The sequence below is a fragment of the Phyllobates terribilis genome, unplaced genomic scaffold (assembly GCF_046119375.1).
Source record: "Phyllobates terribilis strain yellow unplaced genomic scaffold, ASM4611937v1 Scaffold_82__1_contigs__length_6685932, whole genome shotgun sequence".
NCBI classification, from domain to species: Eukaryota; Metazoa; Chordata; class Amphibia; order Anura; family Dendrobatidae; genus Phyllobates; species Phyllobates terribilis.
This window is the reverse complement of record NW_027362842.1, coordinates 6,619,893-6,637,434: the sequence shown is the minus strand read 5'-3', so window position 1 is coordinate 6,637,434 and position 17,542 is coordinate 6,619,893.

The following is a 17,542-nucleotide window of genomic DNA, read 5'->3' as shown; positions in this document are numbered from 1 at the left end:
ATTGTACATCATGTAAAACTGATGGTGGGGTCAGTTCATTGTGAAATAATCCCTTGCTATGTCCTGGACAATCTTCCCACACCTATTGTTTTGGGTATACCCTGGTTGGTGAAACATAATCCATTGGTGGATTGGTAAACCGGGGAGATTATTGAATGGGGAGATTACTGCCATGAGAACTGTTTAGATATTTCCATTGCTACAGTCTCTACGGGGATACTGCCTGCTTTTCTGTCTGGTTTTGAGGACGTTTTTTCTGAGAGGGGGTGTCAGGATTTGCCTCCTCATCGTGCTTATGACTGTCCTATTAACCGCCGGAGCTAAACTACCCAAGTCCAGACTGTGTAATCTTTCTTTGGGGAATTCCATGAGGTTGGAGAATGTGTCCGTGCTCCCCATAGGGTCAATAACACCGGAGTCACAGGGCACTATTGCTGCATGTAATGTCAGTGACAAAGGAAAAATCACTGCCTCTGATATTAACAATTCCATGATTATGCTTAACAACACACCTGAAGCTGCACATAACACAATGGAACCCATCATTGTGTCATGTGCGAGTAGTTCCATTACCTCCTTCCCCAACATTCTACCTTTAACAAATCAGGGTGCTGGGTTGGCGTCAGGTCACGAATGTTCATTTAGTAATAAAAACACTGTGGATGCTTCCTCATGTCTCACTATTCACCCGACCTCGCAAGACTTTAATAGGTTAATAGGACCAGACATGAGTCAGGAATTATTTGAATCAGGAGACAGTAATATTAATTTCTTTGAACCCATTGTGGATAGCACATGCACCATGGACTCGCCAGCATTGGAGGTAAAAAACTCTGCCTTGTTTCTAACTGCGCCCATGTTAGATACGGCTAACATAGCAATGAGATCGACACCATTGCTTGGCCCATTTAAGCCACCAATAACAATGAAAGATTCACCAGGGCGCCACCCAAAAAGAAAAAGAGGACACGTGGAGGTAGAGGAGGTAGAGGAGGTAGAGGGGGTAGAGGAGACGTGGATGTAGAGGAGGTAGAGGGGGTAGAGGAGACGTGGATGTAGAGGAGGTAGAGGAGGTAGAGGGGGTAGAGGAGACGTGGATGTAGAGGAGGTAGAGGAGGTAGAGGGAGTAGAGGGGGTAGAGGAGATGTGGATGTAGAGGAGGTAGAGGAGGTAGACGAGACGTGGATGTAGAGGAGGTAGAGGAGACGTGGATGTAGAGGAGGTAGAGGAGGTAGAGGGGGTAGAGGAGACGTGGATGTAGAGGAGGTAGAGGAGGTAGAGGGGTAGAGGGGGTAGAGGAGACGTGGATGTAGAGGAGGTAGAGGAGACGTGGATGTAGAGGAGGTAGAGGGGGTAGAGGAGACGTGGATGTAGAGGAGACGTGGATGTAGAGGAGACGTGGATGTAGAGGAGGTAGAGGAGATGTGGATGTAGAGGAGGTAGAGGAGGTAGAGGGGGTAGAGGGGGTAGAGGAGACGTGGATGTAGAGGAGGTAGAGGAGACGTGGATGTAGAGGAGACGTGGATGTAGAGGAGGTAGAGGAGACGTGGATGTAGAGGAGGTAGAGGGGGTAGAGGGGGTAGAGGAGACGTGGATGTACAGGAGGTAGAGGAGGTAGAGGAGACGTGGATGTAGAGGAGGTAGAGGAGGTAGAGGAGACGTGGATGTAGAGGAGGTAGAGGAGGTAGAGGGGGTAGAGGAGACGTGGATGTAGAGGAGGTAGAGGAGACATGGATGTAGAGGAGGTAGAGGAGACGTGGATGTAGAGGAGGTAGAGGAGGTAGAGGAGGTAGAGGGGGTAGAGGAGACGTGGATGTAGAGGAGGTAGAGGAGACATGGATGTAGAGGAGGTAGAGGAGACGTGGATGTAGAGGAGGTAGAGGAGGTAGAGGAGGTAGAGGGGGTAGAGGGGGTAGAGGAGGTAGAGGGATCTCAGGTAATAGCCGTGACCTCGGAATCCCTAATCGCCATGAAAACAAAGCTATAGGTGAGGTAGCATCCAGCTCACAAATTTCGGAGATTAGTGATTTAAGATCCTGTGGTATATTTAGTCTTTCGAGTCACACGCTTACACACGGTGAAACTTCCTTATTGCTTAAAGGATTATCATTTTGTCCAGATGCTGAATTAAATAGTTTTGATCTTTTCCTAGATCTGAACGAATTCTTTCGTAAATTGACTATTAAGCGACATTTTTTAATAGAGGAACGTGGCAAGAAATTACCAGCTCCCAATGCTTCCATGGGTTTTTCCAATTCACCTGATGAGGTAACCATCCCTACTGATCAATATAAGCATATGGCGGTCAGGGGAGACTCTAATAAGTTTTAAGCTCACCCTAGTGGTGGCTGTATAAATCTGTATGTAGTGAGCTCCCTCTAGTGGTGACTGTATAAATCTGTATGTAGTGAGCTCCTCCTAGTGGTGGATGTATAAATCTGTATGTAGTGATCTCCGTCTAGTGGTGGCTGTATAAATCTGTATGTAGTGATCTCCCTCTAGTGGTGACTGTATAAATCTGTATGTAGTGAGCTCCACCTAGTGGTTACTGTATAAATCTGTATGTAGTGAGCTCCCCCTAGTGGTTGCTGTATAAATCTGTATGTAATGAGCTCCCCCTAGTAGTTACTGTATAAATCTGTATGTAGTGATCTCCCTCTAGTGGTGACTGTATAAATCTGTATGTAATGAGCTCCCCCTAGTGGTTACTGTATAAATCTGTATGTAGTGATCTCCCTCTAGTGGTGGCTGTATAAATCTGTATGTAGTGATCTCCCTCTAGTGGTGACTGTATAAATCTGTATGTAATGAGCTCCCCCTAGTGGTTACTGTATAAATCTGTATGTAGTGATCTCCCTCTAGTGGTGGCTGTATAAATCTGTATGTAGTGAGCTCCCTCTAGTGGTGACTGTATAAATCTGTATGTAGTGAGCTCCTCCTAGTGGTAGATGTATAAATCTGTATGTAGTGAGCTCCCTCTAGTGGTGGCTGTATAAAGCTGTATGCAGTGATCTCCCTCTAGTGGTGGCAGTATAAATCAGTATGTAGTGAGCTCCCTCTAGTGGTGACTGTATAAATCTGTATGTAGTGATCTCCCTCTAGTGATGGCAGTATAAATCAGTATGTAGTGAGCTCCCTCTAGTGGTGGCTGTATAAATCTGTATGTAATGAGCTCCCCCTAGTGGTTACTGTATAAATCTGTATGTAGTGAGCTCCTCCTAGTGGTGGCTGTATAAATCTGTATGTAGTGAGCTCCCTCTAGTGGTGGCTGTATAAATCTGTATGTAGTGAGCTCCTCCTAGTGGTTACTGTATAAATCTGTATGTAGTGAGCTCCCCCTAGTGGTTACTGTATAAATCTGTATGTAGTGAGCTCCCCCTAGTGGTTACTGTATAAATCTGTATGTAGTGAGCTCCTCCTAGTGGTGGCTGTATAAATCTGTATATAGTGAGCTCCTCCTAGTGGTGGCTGTATAAATCTGTATGTAATGAGCTCCCCCTAGTGGTTACTGTATAAATCTGTATGTAGTGAGCTCCCCCTAGTGGTTGCTGTATAAATCTGTATGTAATGAGCTCCTCCTAGTAGTTACTGTATAAATCTGTAAGTAGTGATCTCCCTCTAGTGGTGACTGTATAAATCTGTATGTAATGAGCTCCCCCTAGTGGCTGCTGTATAAATCTGTATGTAATGAGCTCCCCCTAGTGGCTGCTGTATAAATCTGTATGTAATGAGCTCCCCCTAGTGGTTACTGTATAAATCTGTATATAGTGAGCTCCTCCTAGTGGTGGCTGTATAAATCTGTATGTAATGAGCTCCCCCTAGTGGTTACTGTATAAATCTGTATGTAGTGAGCTCCCCCTAGTGGTTGCTGTATAAATCTGTATGTAATGAGCTCCTCCTAGTAGTTACTGTATAAATCTGTATGTAGTGATCTCCCTCTAGTGGTGACTGTATAAATCTGTATGTAATGAGCTCCCCCTAGTGGTTACTGTATAAATCTGTATGTAGTGATCTCCCTCTAGTGGTGGCTGTATAAATCTGTATGTAGTGATCTCCCTCTAATGATGGCTGTATAAATCTGTATGTAGTGAGCTCCCTCTAGTGGCTGCTGTATAAATCTGTATGTAATGAGCTCCCCCTAGTGGTTACTGTATAAATCTGTATATAGTGAGCTCCTCCTAGTGGTGGCTGTATAAATCTGTATGTAATGAGCTCCCCCTAGTGGTTACTGTATAAATCTGTATGTAGTGAGCTCCCCCTAGTGGTTGCTGTATAAATCTGTATGTAATGAGCTCCTCCTAGTAGTTACTGTATAAATCTGTATGTAGTGATCTCCCTCTAGTGGTGACTGTATAAATCTGTATGTAATGAGCTCCCCCTAGTGGTTACTGTATAAATCTGTATGTAGTGATCTCCCTCTAGTGGTGGCTGTATAAATCTGTATGTAGTGATCTCCCTCTAATGATGGCTGTATAAATCTGTATGTAGTGAGCTCCCTCTAGTGGTGACTGTATAAATCTGTATGTAGTGAGCTCCTCCTAGTGGTGGATGTATAAATCTGTATGTAGTGATCTCCCTCTAGTGATGGCTGTATAAATCAGTATGTAGTGAGCTCCCTCTAGTGGTGGCTGTATAAATCTGTATGTAATGAGCTCCCCCTAGTGGTTACTGTATAAATCTGTATGTAGTGAGCTCCCCCTAGTGGTTGCTGTATAAATCTGTATGTAATGAGCTCCCCCTAGTGGTTACTGTATAAATCTGTATGTAGTGAGCTCCCCATAGTGGTTACTGTATAAATCTGTATGTAGTGATCTCCCTCTAGTGGTGGCTGTATAAATCTGTATGTAGTGAGCTCCCTCTAGTGGTGACTGTATAAATCTGTATGTAGTGATCTCCCTCTAGTGGTGGCTGTATAAATCTGTATGTAGTGATCTCCCTCTAGTGGTGGCTGTATAAATCTGTATGTAATGAGCTCCCCCTAGTGGTTACTGTATAAATCTGTATGTAGTGATGTCCCTCTAGTGGTGGCTGTATAAATCTGTATGTAGTGAGCTCCCTCTAGTGATGGCTGTATAAATCTGTATGTAGTGAGCTCCTCCTAGTGGTGGCTGTATAAATCTGTATGTAGTGATCTCCCTCTAGTGGTGGCTGTATAAATCTGTATGTAGTGAGCTCCCTCTAGTGGTGGCTGTATAAATCTGTATGTAGTGAGCTCCCTCTAGTGGTGACTGTATAAATCTGTATGTAGTGATCTCCCTCTAGTGGTGACTGTATAAATCTGTATGTAGTGAGCTCCTCCTAGTGGTGGCTGTATAAATCTGTATGTAGTGATCTCCCTCTAGTGATGGCTGTATAAATCTGTATGTAGTGAGCTCCCTCTAGTGGTGACGGTATAAATCTGTATGTAGTGAGCTCTCTCTAGTGGTGGCTGTATAAATCTGTATGTAGTGAGCTCCCTCTAGTGGTGGCTGTATAAATCTGTATGTAGTGAGCTCCCTCTAGTGGTGACGGTATAAATCTGTATGTAGTGAGCTCCCTCTAGTGGTGACGGTATAAATCTGTATGTAGTGAGCTCCCTCTAGTGGTGGCTGTATAAATCTGTATGTAGTGATCTCCCTCTAGTGGTGGCTGTATAAATCTGTATGTAATGAGCTCCCCCTAGTGGTTACTGTATAAATCTGTATGTAGTGAGCTCCCTCTAGTGGTGGCTGTATAAATCTGTATGTAGTGATCTCCCTCTAGTGGTGACTGTATAAATCTGTATGTAGTGATCTCCCTCTAGTGGTGGCTGTATAAATCTGTATGTAGTGAGCTCCCCCAAGTGGTTACTGTATAAATCTGTATGTAGTGATCTCCCTCTAGTGGTGGCTGTATAAATCTGTATGTAGTGATCTCCCTCTAGTGGTGGCTGTATAAATCTGTATGTAATGAGCTCCCCCTAGTGGTTACTGTATAAATCTGTATGTAGTGATGTCCCTCTAGTGGTGGCTGTATAAATCTGTATGTAGTGAGCTCCTCCTAGTGGTGACTGTATAAATCTGTATGTAGTGATGTCCCTCTAGTGGTGGCTGTATAAATCTGTATGTAGTGAGCTCCTCCTAGTGGTGACTGTATAAATCTGTATGTAGTGATCTCCCCCTAGTGATGGCAGTATAAATCTGTATGTAGTGAGCTCCCCCTAGTGGTTACTGTATAAATCTGTATGTAGTGATGTCCCTCTAGTGATGGCAGTATAAATCTGTATGTAGTGAGCTCCCCCTAGTGGTGGCTGTATAAATCTGTATGTAGTGATCTCCCTCTAGTGGTGACTGTATAAATCTGTATGTAGTGATCTCCCTCTAGTGGTGACTGTATAAATCTGTATGTAGTGAGCTCCCTCTAGTGGTGGCTGTATAAATCTGTATGTAGTGAGCTCCTCCTAGTGGTGGATGTATAAATCTGTATGTAGTGATGTCCCTCTAGTGGTGGCTGTATAAATCTGTATGTAGTGATCTCCCTCTAGTGATGGCTGTATAAATCTGTATGTAGTGAGCTCCCCCTAGTGATGACTGTATAAATCTGTATGTAGTGAGCTCCCTCTAGTGGTGGCTGTATAAATCTGTATGTAGTGATCTCCCTCTAGTGGTGGCTGTATAAATCTGTATGTAATGAGCTCCCCCTAGTGGTTACTGTATAAATCTGTATGTAGTGAGCTCCCTCTAGTGGTGGCTGTATAAATCTGTATGTAGTGATCTCCCTCTAGTGGTGACTGTATAAATCTGTATGTAGTGATCTCCCTCTAGTGGTGGCTGTATAAATCTGTATGTAGTGAGCTCCCCCTAGTGGTTACTGTATAAATCTGTATGTAGTGATCTCCCTCTAGTGGTGGCTGTATAAATCTGTATGTAGTGATCTCCCTCTAGTGGTGGCTGTATAAATCTGTATGTAATGAGCTCCCCCTAGTGGTTACTGTATAAATCTGTATGTAGTGATGTCCCTCTAGTGGTGGCTGTATAAATCTGTATGTAGTGATCTCCCTCTAGTGATGGCAGTATAAATCTGTATGTAGTGAGTTCCTCCTAGTGGTTACTGTATAAATCTGTATGTAGTGATCTCCCTCTAGTGGTGACTGTATAAATCTGTATGTAGTGATCTCCCTCTAGTGGTGACTGTATAAATCTGTATGTAGTGAGTTCCTCCTAGTGGTGGCTGTATAAATCTGTATGTAGTGAGCTCCCTCTAGTGGTGACTGTATAAATCTGTATGTAGAGAGCTCCCTCTAGTGGTGGCTGTATAAATCTGTATGTAGTGATGTCCCTCTAGTGGTGGCTGTATAAATCTGTATGTAGTGATCTCCCTCTAGTGATGGCAGTATAAATCTGTATGTAGTGAGCTCCCCCTAGTGGTGGCTGTATAAATCTGTATGTAGTGATCTCCCTCTAGTGGTGACTGTATAAATCTGTATGTAGTGATCTCCCTCTAGTGGTGACTGTATAAATCTGTATGTAGTGAGCCCCCTCTAGTGGTAGCTGTATAAATCTGTATGTAGTGAGTTCCTCCTAGTGGTGGCTGTATAAATCTGTATGTAGTGAGCTCCCTCTAGTGGTGACTGTATAAATCTGTATGTAGAGAGCTCCCTCTAGTGATGGCTGTATAAATCTGTATGTAGTGAGCTCCCCCTAGTGATGACTGTATAAATCTGTATGTAGTGAGCTCCCTCTAGTGGTGGCTGTATAAATCTGTATGTAGTGATCTCCCTCTAGTGGTGGCTGTATAAATCTGTATGTAATGAGCTCCCCCTAGTGGTTACTGTATAAATCTGTATGTAGTGAGCTCCCTCTAGTGGTGGCTGTATAAATCTGTATGTAGTGATCTCCCTCTAGTGGTGACTGTATAAATCTGTATGTAGTGATCTCCCTCTAGTGGTGGCTGTATAAATCTGTATGTAGTGAGCTCCCCCTAGTGGTTACTGTATAAATCTGTATGTAGTGATCTCCCTCTAGTGGTGGCTGTATAAATCTGTATGTAGTGATCTCCCTCTAGTGGTGGCTGTATAAATCTGTATGTAATGAGCTCCCCCTAGTGGTTACTGTATAAATCTGTATGTAGTGATGTCCCTCTAGTGGTGGCTGTATAAATCTGTATGTAGTGATCTCCCTCTAGTGATGGCTGTATAAATCTGTATGTAGTGAGCTCCCCCTAGTGGTTACTGTATAAATCTGTATGTAGTGATGTCCCTCTAGTGGTGGCTGTATAAATCTGTATGTAGTGATCTCCCTCTAGTGGTGGCTGTATAAATCTGTATGTAGTGAATTCTCCCTAGTGGTGACTGTATAAATCTGTATGTAGTGAGCTCCCCCTAGTGGTGGCTGTATAAATCTGTATGTAGTGATCTCCCTCTAGTGGTGACTGTATAAATCTGTATGTAGTGATCTCCCTCTAGTGGTGACTGTATAAATCTGTATGTAGTGAGCTCCCTCTAGTGGTGGCTGTATACAGTCATATGAAAAAGTTTGGGCACCCCTATTAATCTTAAGCTTAATGTTTTATATAAATTGGTGTTTTTGCAGCAGCTCTTTCAGTTTGATATATGTAATAACTGTTGGACACAGTAATGTTTCTGTCTTGAAATTAGGTTTATTGTACTAACAGAAAATGTGCAATCTGCATTCAAACAGAATTTGACAGGTGCATAAGTATGGGCACCTCACCAGAAAAGTGACATTAATATTTAGTAGATCCTCCTTTTGCCTCTAGTCGCTTCCTGTAGCTTTTAATGAGTTCCTGGATCCTGGATGAAGGTATTTTTGACCATTCCTCTTTACAAAACAATTCCAGTTCCTGTAAGTTTGATGGTCGCCCCCGAGCATGGACAGCCCTCTTCAAATGATCCCACAGATGGTCAATGATATCCAGGTCTGGGGACTGGGATGGCCATTCCAGAACATTGTAATTGTTCCTCTGCATGAATGCCTGAGTAGATTTGGAGCGGTGTTTTGGATCATTATCTTGCTGAAAGATCCATCCCCTGCGTAACTTCAACTTTATCACTGATTCTTGAACATTATTGTCAAGAATCTGCTGATACTGAGTGGAATCCATGCGTCCCTCAACTTTAACAAGATTCCCGGTGCCGGCATTGACCACACAGCCCCAAAGCATGATGGAACCTCCACCAAATTTTACTGTGGGTAGCAAGTGTTTTTCTTGGAATGCTGTGTTTTTTTGCCGCCATGCATAACGCCTTTTTGTATGACCAAACAACTCAATCTTGATTTCATCAGTCCACAGGACCTTCTTCCAAAAAGAAATTGGCTTCTCCAAATGTGCTTTTGCATACCTCAGCCGACTCTGTTTGTGGCGTGCTTGCAGAAACGGCTTCTTTCGCATCACTCTCCCATACAGCTTCTCCTTGTGCAAAGTGCGTTGTATAGTTGACCGATGCACAGTGACACCATCTGCAGTAAGTTGATGCTGCAGCTCTCTGGAGGTGGTCTGAGGATTGTCCTTGACTGATCTCACCATTCTTCTTCTCTGCCTTTCTGATGTTTTTCTTGGCCTGTCACTTCTGGCCTTAACAAGAACTGTCCCTGTGTTCTTCCATTTCCTTACTATGTTCCTCACAGTGGAAACTGACAGGTTAAATCTCTGAGACAGCTTTTAGTATCCTTCCCCTGAACAACTATGTTGAATAATCTTTGTTTTCAGATCATTTGACAGTTGTTTTGAGGAGCCCATGATGCCACTCTTCAGAGGAGATTCAAACAGGAGAACAACTTGCAAGTGGCCACTTTAAGTAGCTTTTCTCATGATTGCATACACCTGGCTATAAAGTTCAAAGCTCAATGAGGTTACAAAACCAAAAAAAGTGCTTTAGTAAGTCAGTAAAAAGTAGGTAGGAGTATTTAAAACAAGAAAATGATAAGGGTGCCCATACTTATGCACCTGTCAAATTTTGTTTGAATGCAGATTGCACATTTTCTGTTAGTACAATAAACCTCATTTCAAGGCAGAAACATTACTGTGTCCAACAGTTATTACATAGATCAAACTGAAAGAGCTGCTGCAAAAACACCAATTTATATAAAACATTAAGCTTAAGATTAATAGGGGTGCACAAACTTTTTCATATGACTGTAAATCTGTATGTAGTGAGCTCCCTCTAGTGGTGGCTGTATAAATCTGTATGTAGTGAGCTCCCCCTAGTGATGACTGTATAAATCTGTATGTAGTGAGCTCCCTCTAGTGGTGACTGTATAAATCTGTATGTAGTGATCTCCTCCTAGTGGTGGCTGTATAAATCTGTATGTAGTGATCTCCCTCTAGTGATGACTGTATAAATCTGTATGTAGTGAGCTCCCTCTAGTGGTGACTGTATAAATCTGTATGTAGTGATCTCCGTCTAGTGGTGGCTGTATAAATCTGTATGTAGTGAGCTCCCTCTAGTGGTGACTGTATAAATCTGTATGTAGTGAGCTCCCCCTAGTGATGACTGTATAAATCTGTATGTAGTGAGCTCCCTCTAGTGGTGACTGTATAAATCTGTATGTAGTGATCTCCTCCTAGTGGTGGCTGTATAAATCTGTATGTAGTGAGCTCCCTCTAGTGGTGACTGTATAAATCTGTATGTAGTGATCTCCCTCTAGTGATGACTGTATAAATCTGTATGTAGTGAGCTCCCTCTAGTGGTGGTTGTATAAATCTGTATGTAGTGATCTCCCTCTAGTGGTGGCTGTATAAATCTGTATGTAGTGATCTCCCTCTAGTGATGGCTGTATAAATCTGTATGTAGTGAGCTCCTCCTAGTGGTGGCAGTATAAATCTGTTTGCTGTGAGCTCCCTCTAGTGGTGGCTGTATAAATCTGTTTGCTGTGAGCTCCCTCTAGTGGTGGCAGTATAAATCTGTATGTAGTGAGCCTGCACTTTTAGCTCCCTCTAGTGGTGGCTGCTTGCAGAAAGAATCTTATCCATAGACTGGATAGTTGTGTGGGAGCTGGGGGTTTGGTGCTGTGCATTAGTTAATCAGTGTCCTGACCAGTGTGAGGTTTTGGACCTAGTACATATCAGTAAATGTAACTGTTTCTTGCCCTATAAGTATAATATCACTCTGGGCACTAAGGATTAGACTCTGGGCTGCTCTAGACCTCCAGATACTGTAAACAGCAGCTTTTAATTTGCTTAAAAATGCAGCAAAAACACAATGTGTGAACACATCCTGTAGGGATATTCTCTCACTTCTGCAGGGAGAGATGAGTGAGGCTGGTGGCATCATGTCTATTAATCCCTGTGGGTCTCGTGCATGGCCCGAGGCCGCTGGTCCCACTCCCCTGCCAATGCAGTAGTGAGTGGAGCTGGAATACATTGATAGAACACTGGCAGAATGAGCACAATTATAGGGGGAGCCGGTGGTTTAGTCTGCAGTTTCTGCCATAAGCTCCAGCACTTTTTCAGGTCCCATTTACTGCCGTGTTTGTCTCTGGTGTCAGCTCTCGGAGGCGTCTTAGTTTTATCATTTATCGTTTGATGAAGCGGACATTGTCCATTGCCTGTATTGCGAGCGGTGTAGAACTCTGTTTTTTCTTCTGTGCCATGGCTCCATCTTGTGGCTATTTTTCAGTACTACAGTACAGTGTTTTGCATGCTCATTAAGTCAGTATTTCATATGGAGAAGTAATGGTAAAAGTTGCGACCAGGCTTCATTCATTTACATATTTATATACATGACACATGGTAGAGGCATTCCCATTACAGATTTTGCATTAAGGCCTGAGTTTTTGGTTTATCAGAAACTGTACAAAACTCTGATTCTCAAGAAACAAATCCATCTAATGGAGACCTGGGGTGATTTATGCCCCAAAGTGGATGTGGCTATAGGCAGAGTTCCCTGGAGAAACATTGCACCGACAGCCGACGGATGTCTGCAGAACCTGTAGGGCACGTATCAGGTTAGCTAAAGCTGATAATGAATTAAGGCTTGCAAGGGATGTCAAAAGGAATAAGAAAGGATTTTGGGGGGGGGGGTGTCAAAATTAAAAGAAAAGTCAAAGATGCTATAGGGTTTTTACAGGATGGTTGTGAAGTGGTGGTAAGTGGTAAATAATGATGTTGAGAAGACCGAACTATTAAATTCCTATTTTGCTTCTGTTTTCTCTCAGAAGGTAAATGTAACATCAACTGATCTTCACTGTCCTATTGAAGGAATAGAAGAATCCACACTATCTATAAACAGAGAGATAGTGAGAGAATACTGAGCTAACATGAATGAATTCAAGTCTCCAGGTCCAGATAAATTACATCCTGAGGTACTGAAGGAGATAGCAGAGGAAATTATTGAACCACTCTCTATAACCTTTGAGTGGAGAGTCCCAGACGAAGAACAGGAGAAGTCCCAGAAGACTGGAGAAGCGCGAATGTTGTCCCTATCTTCAAAAAGGGGAAGAAGGTGGACCCAGGGAACTATAGGCCTGTGAGCCTTACTTCTATCCCAGGGAACTATAGGCCTGTGAGCCTTACTTCTATACCAGGAAACTATAGGCCTGTGAGCCTTCTATACCAGGGAACTATAGGCCTGTGAGCCTTACTTCTATAGCAGGAAACTATAGGCCTGTGAGCCTTACTCCTATACCAGGGAACTATAGGTCTGTGAGCCTTACTTCTATGCCAGGAAACTATAGGCCTGTGAGCCTTACTTCTATACCAGGGAACTATAGTCCTGTGAGCCTTACTTCTATATCAGGGAACTATAGGCCTGTGAGCCTTACTTCTATACCAGGGAACTATAGACCTGTGAGCCTTACTTCTATACCAGGGAACTATAGGTCTGTGAGCCTTACTTCTATACCATGAAACTATAGGCCTGTGAGCCTTACTTCTATACCAGGGAACTATAGGCCTGTGAGCCTTACTTCTATACCAGGGAACTATAGGCCTGTGAGCCTTACTTCTATACCAGGGAACTATAGGTCTGTGAGCCTTACTTCTATACCAGGAAACTATAGGCCTGTGAGCCTTACTTCTATACCAGGAAACTATAGGCCTGTGAGCCTTCTATACCAGGGAACTATAGGCCTTTGAGCCTTACTTCTATACCAGGAAGATATAGGCCTGTGAGCCTTCTATACCAGGGAACTATAGGCCTGTGAGCCTTACTTCTATACCAGGGAACTATAGGCCTGTGAGCCTTACTTCTATACCAGGGAACTATAGGCCTGTGAGCCTTACTCCTATACCAGGGAACTATAGGTCTGTGAGCCTTGCTTCTATACCAGGAAACTATAGGCCTGTGAGCCTTACTTCTATACCAGGGAACTATAGGCCTGTGAGCCTTACTTCTATACCAGGGAACTATAGGTCTGTGAGCCTTACTTCTATATCAGGGAACTATAGGCCTGTGAGCCTTACTTCTATACCAGGGAACTATAGGCCTGTGAGCCTTACTTCTATACCAGGGAACTATAGATCTGTGAGCCTTACTTCTATACCAGGAAACTATAGGCCTGTGAGCCTTACTTCTATACCAGGAAACTATAGGCCTGTGAGCCTTCTATACCAGGGAACTATAGGCCTTTGAGCCTTACTTCTATAGCAGGAAACTATAGGCCTGTGAGCCTTACTTCTATACCAGGGAACTATAGGCCTTTGAGCCTTACTTCTATACCAGGAAACTATAGGCCTGTGAGCCTTACTTCTATAGCAGGAAACTATAGGCCTGTGAGCCTTACTTCTATACCAGGGAACTATAGGCCTTTGAGCCTTACTTCTATACCAGGAAACTATAGGCCTTTGAGCCTTACTTCTATACCAGGGAACTATAGGCCTGTGAGCCTTACTTCTATACCAGGAATGATCTTTAAACAAATTATTAAACAACATGTATGCGATTACCTTTATAAGCAGGGCTGCCATCGTCATATAGGGCCCGGTGAGCTGAAGTACAGAAGGGGGGGCCCGGCCCAGTTAGGGTTCCCTCTCTTGCGTTTCTGTTCATTGTGTTTCAGGGTGTAACAAAGTGCTGTGCGCAGGGGCTCAGTGCTTTCCTGAAGCTGTGCAGTTGTCAAAGTTCCTGGACGGCTGCAGAGCTCCAGCTCCCTTCGCCTTTTCTGGATTTCTGGTTGGGTGACGGCGCATACGCGATGACATCATCACATATGCGCCGACAAGTACGTGCGCCACTGGCCATTGCTAGGACAGCAGAAAAGGAGCTGCAACTGCAGGGGATCGTAAGTGAGGATAATATGAAAAACTTCTTTTTTTTTTCTTTATAAAATGTATTGAATGGGTGAGGGGGGACACTACAAATGAAGTGAGAGGGGAGAGGAAGACAGGGGACTGCAACTGATGAAATGGGAGGGGGCTGCAAATGATGAAGTGAGAGGGGGAGAGACTGCAAATGATGGAGTGAGAGGGGGGATGCAAATGATGAAGTGGGAGTGGGAGGAAGGCGGGGGACAGGAAATGATGAAGGGAGGGGGACAGGGGATCCAAATGATGGGAGGAGGGGGACAGGGGACTGCAAATGATGGTGAGAGGGGGGACTGCAAATGATGGAGTGAGATTGGGGGATGGGGAACAGCAATTCAATTGAAGGTGGGGGTGGGGAGAGCAAATGATGACTTAGGGGAGAGCAAATGATGAATTTTGAGGGTGGGGAAATTAAATGATGATGTATTGAGACTGGGGGATGGGGTACAGTAAATGTTGACTGCATTACATGTTCACTGACACTATATACAGAGCTCCTGTGTATAATGTCACTGGTGATTCCTGCATTACCTGTACACTATACACTATATACAGAGCTCCTGTGTATAATGTCACTGATGATCATTGTATTACCTGTACACTGACACTATATACAGAGCTCCTGTGTATAATGTCACTGGTGATCACTGTATTACCTGTACACTGACACTATATACAGAGCTCCTGTGTATAATGTCACTGGTGATCACTGTATTACCTGTACATTGACACTATATACAGAGCTCCTGTGTATAATGTCACTGGTGATCACTGTGTTACCTGTACACTATATACAGAGCTCCTGTGTATAATGTCACTGATGATCATTGTATTACCTGTATACATTATACAGGGCTCCTGTGTATAATGTCACTGGTGATCACTGTATTGCCTGTACACTATACACTATATACAGAGCTCCTGTATATAATGTCACTGGTGATCTCTGTATTACCTGTACACTATATACAGAGCTCCTGTGTATAATGTCACTGGTGATCACTGTATTACCTGTACACTGACACTATGTACAGAGCTCCTGTGTATAATGTCACTGGTGATCACTGTATTACCTGTACACTGACACTATATACAGAGCTCCTGTGTATAATGTCACTGGTGATCACTGTATTACTTGTACACTGACACTATATAGAGAGCTCCTGTGTATAATGTCACTGGTGATCCGTGTATTACCTGTACACTGACACTATATACAGAGCTCCTGTGTATAATGTCACTGGTGATCACTGTATTACCTGTTCACTGACACTATATACAGAGCTCCTGTGTATAATGTCACTGGTGATCACTGTATTACCTGTACACTGACACTATATACAGAGCTCCTCTGTATAATGTCACTGATGATCACTGTATTACCTGTACACTGACACTATGTACAGAGCTCCTGTGTATAATGTCACTGGTGATCACTGAATTACCTGTACACTGACACTATGTACAGAGCTCCTGTGTATAATGTCACTGGTGATCACTGTATTACCTGTACACTGACATTATATACAGAGCTCCTGTGTATAATGTCACTGGTGATCACTGTATTACCTGTACACTATATACAGAGCTCCTGTGTATAATGTCACTGGTGATCACTGTATAGTTTACACTATATACAGCGCTCCTGTGTATAATGTCACTGGTGATCACTGTATTACCTGTATACTGACACTATATGCAGAGCTCCTGTGTATAATGTCACTGGTGATCCCTGTATTACCTGTTCACTATATACAGAGCTCCTGTGTATAATGTCACTGGTGATCACTGTATTGCCTGTACACTGTACACTATATACAGAGCTCCTGTATATAATGTCACTGATGATCACTGTATTACCTGTACACTGACACTATATACAGAGCTACTGTGTATAATGTCACTGGTGATCACTGTATTACCTGTACACTGACACTATGTACAGAGCTCCTGTGTATAATGTCACTGGTGATCACTGTATTACCTGTACACTGACATTATATACAGAGCTCCTGTGTATAATGTCACTGGAGATCCCTGTACAGTTTACTCTATATACAGTGCTCCTGTGTATAATGTCACTGGTGATCACTGTATTACCTGTATACTGACACTATATGCAGAGCTCCTGTGTATAATATCACTGGTGATCCCTGTATTACCTGTTCACTATATACAGAGCTCCTGTGTATAATGTCACTGGTGATCACTGTATTACCTGTACACTGTACACTATATACAGAGCTCCTGTGTATAATGTCACTGATGATCACTGTATTACCTGTACACTGACACTATATACAGAGCTACTGTGTATAATGTCACTGGTGATCACTGTATTACCTGTACACTGACACTATGTACAGAGCTCCTGTGTATAATGTCACTGGTGATCACTGTATTACCTGTATACTGACACTATATGCAGAGCTCCTGTGTATAATGTCACTGGTGATCCTTGTATTACCTGTACATTATATACAGATCTCCTGTGTATGATGTCACTCGTGATCACTGTATTACCTGTACACTGACACTATGTACAGAGGTCCTGTGTATAATGTCACTGGTGAGCACTGTATTACCTGTACACTGACACTATATACCGAGCTACTGTGTATAATGTCACTGGTGATCACTGTATTACCTGTACACTATATACAGAGCTCCTATGTATAATGTCACTGGTGATCACTGTATTACCTGTACACTATATACATAGCTCCTGTGTATAATGTCACTGGTGATCCCTGTATTACCTGTACACTGACACTATGTACAGAGCTCCTGTGTATAATGTCACTGGTGATCACTGTATTACCTGTACACAATATATACAGAGCTCCTGTGTATAATGTCACTGGTGATCACTGTATTACCTGTACACTATATACAGAGCTCTTGTGTATAATGTCACTGGTGATCACTGTATTATCTGTACACTAACACTATATACAGAGCTCCTGTGTATAATGTCACTGGTGATCACTGTATTACCTGTACACTGACACTATATACAGAGCTCCTGTGTATAATGTCACTGGTGATCACTGTATTACCTGTACACTGACACTATATAGAGAGCTCCTGTGTATAATGTCACTGGTGATCCGTGTATTACCTGTACACTGACACTATATACAGAGCTCCTGTGTATAATGTCACTGGTGATCACTGTATTACCTGTTCACTGACACTATATACAGAGCTTCTGTGTATAATGTCACTGGTGATCACTGTATTACCTGTACACTGACACTATATACAGAGCTCCTGTGTATAATGTCACTGATGATCACTGTATTACCTGTACACTGACACT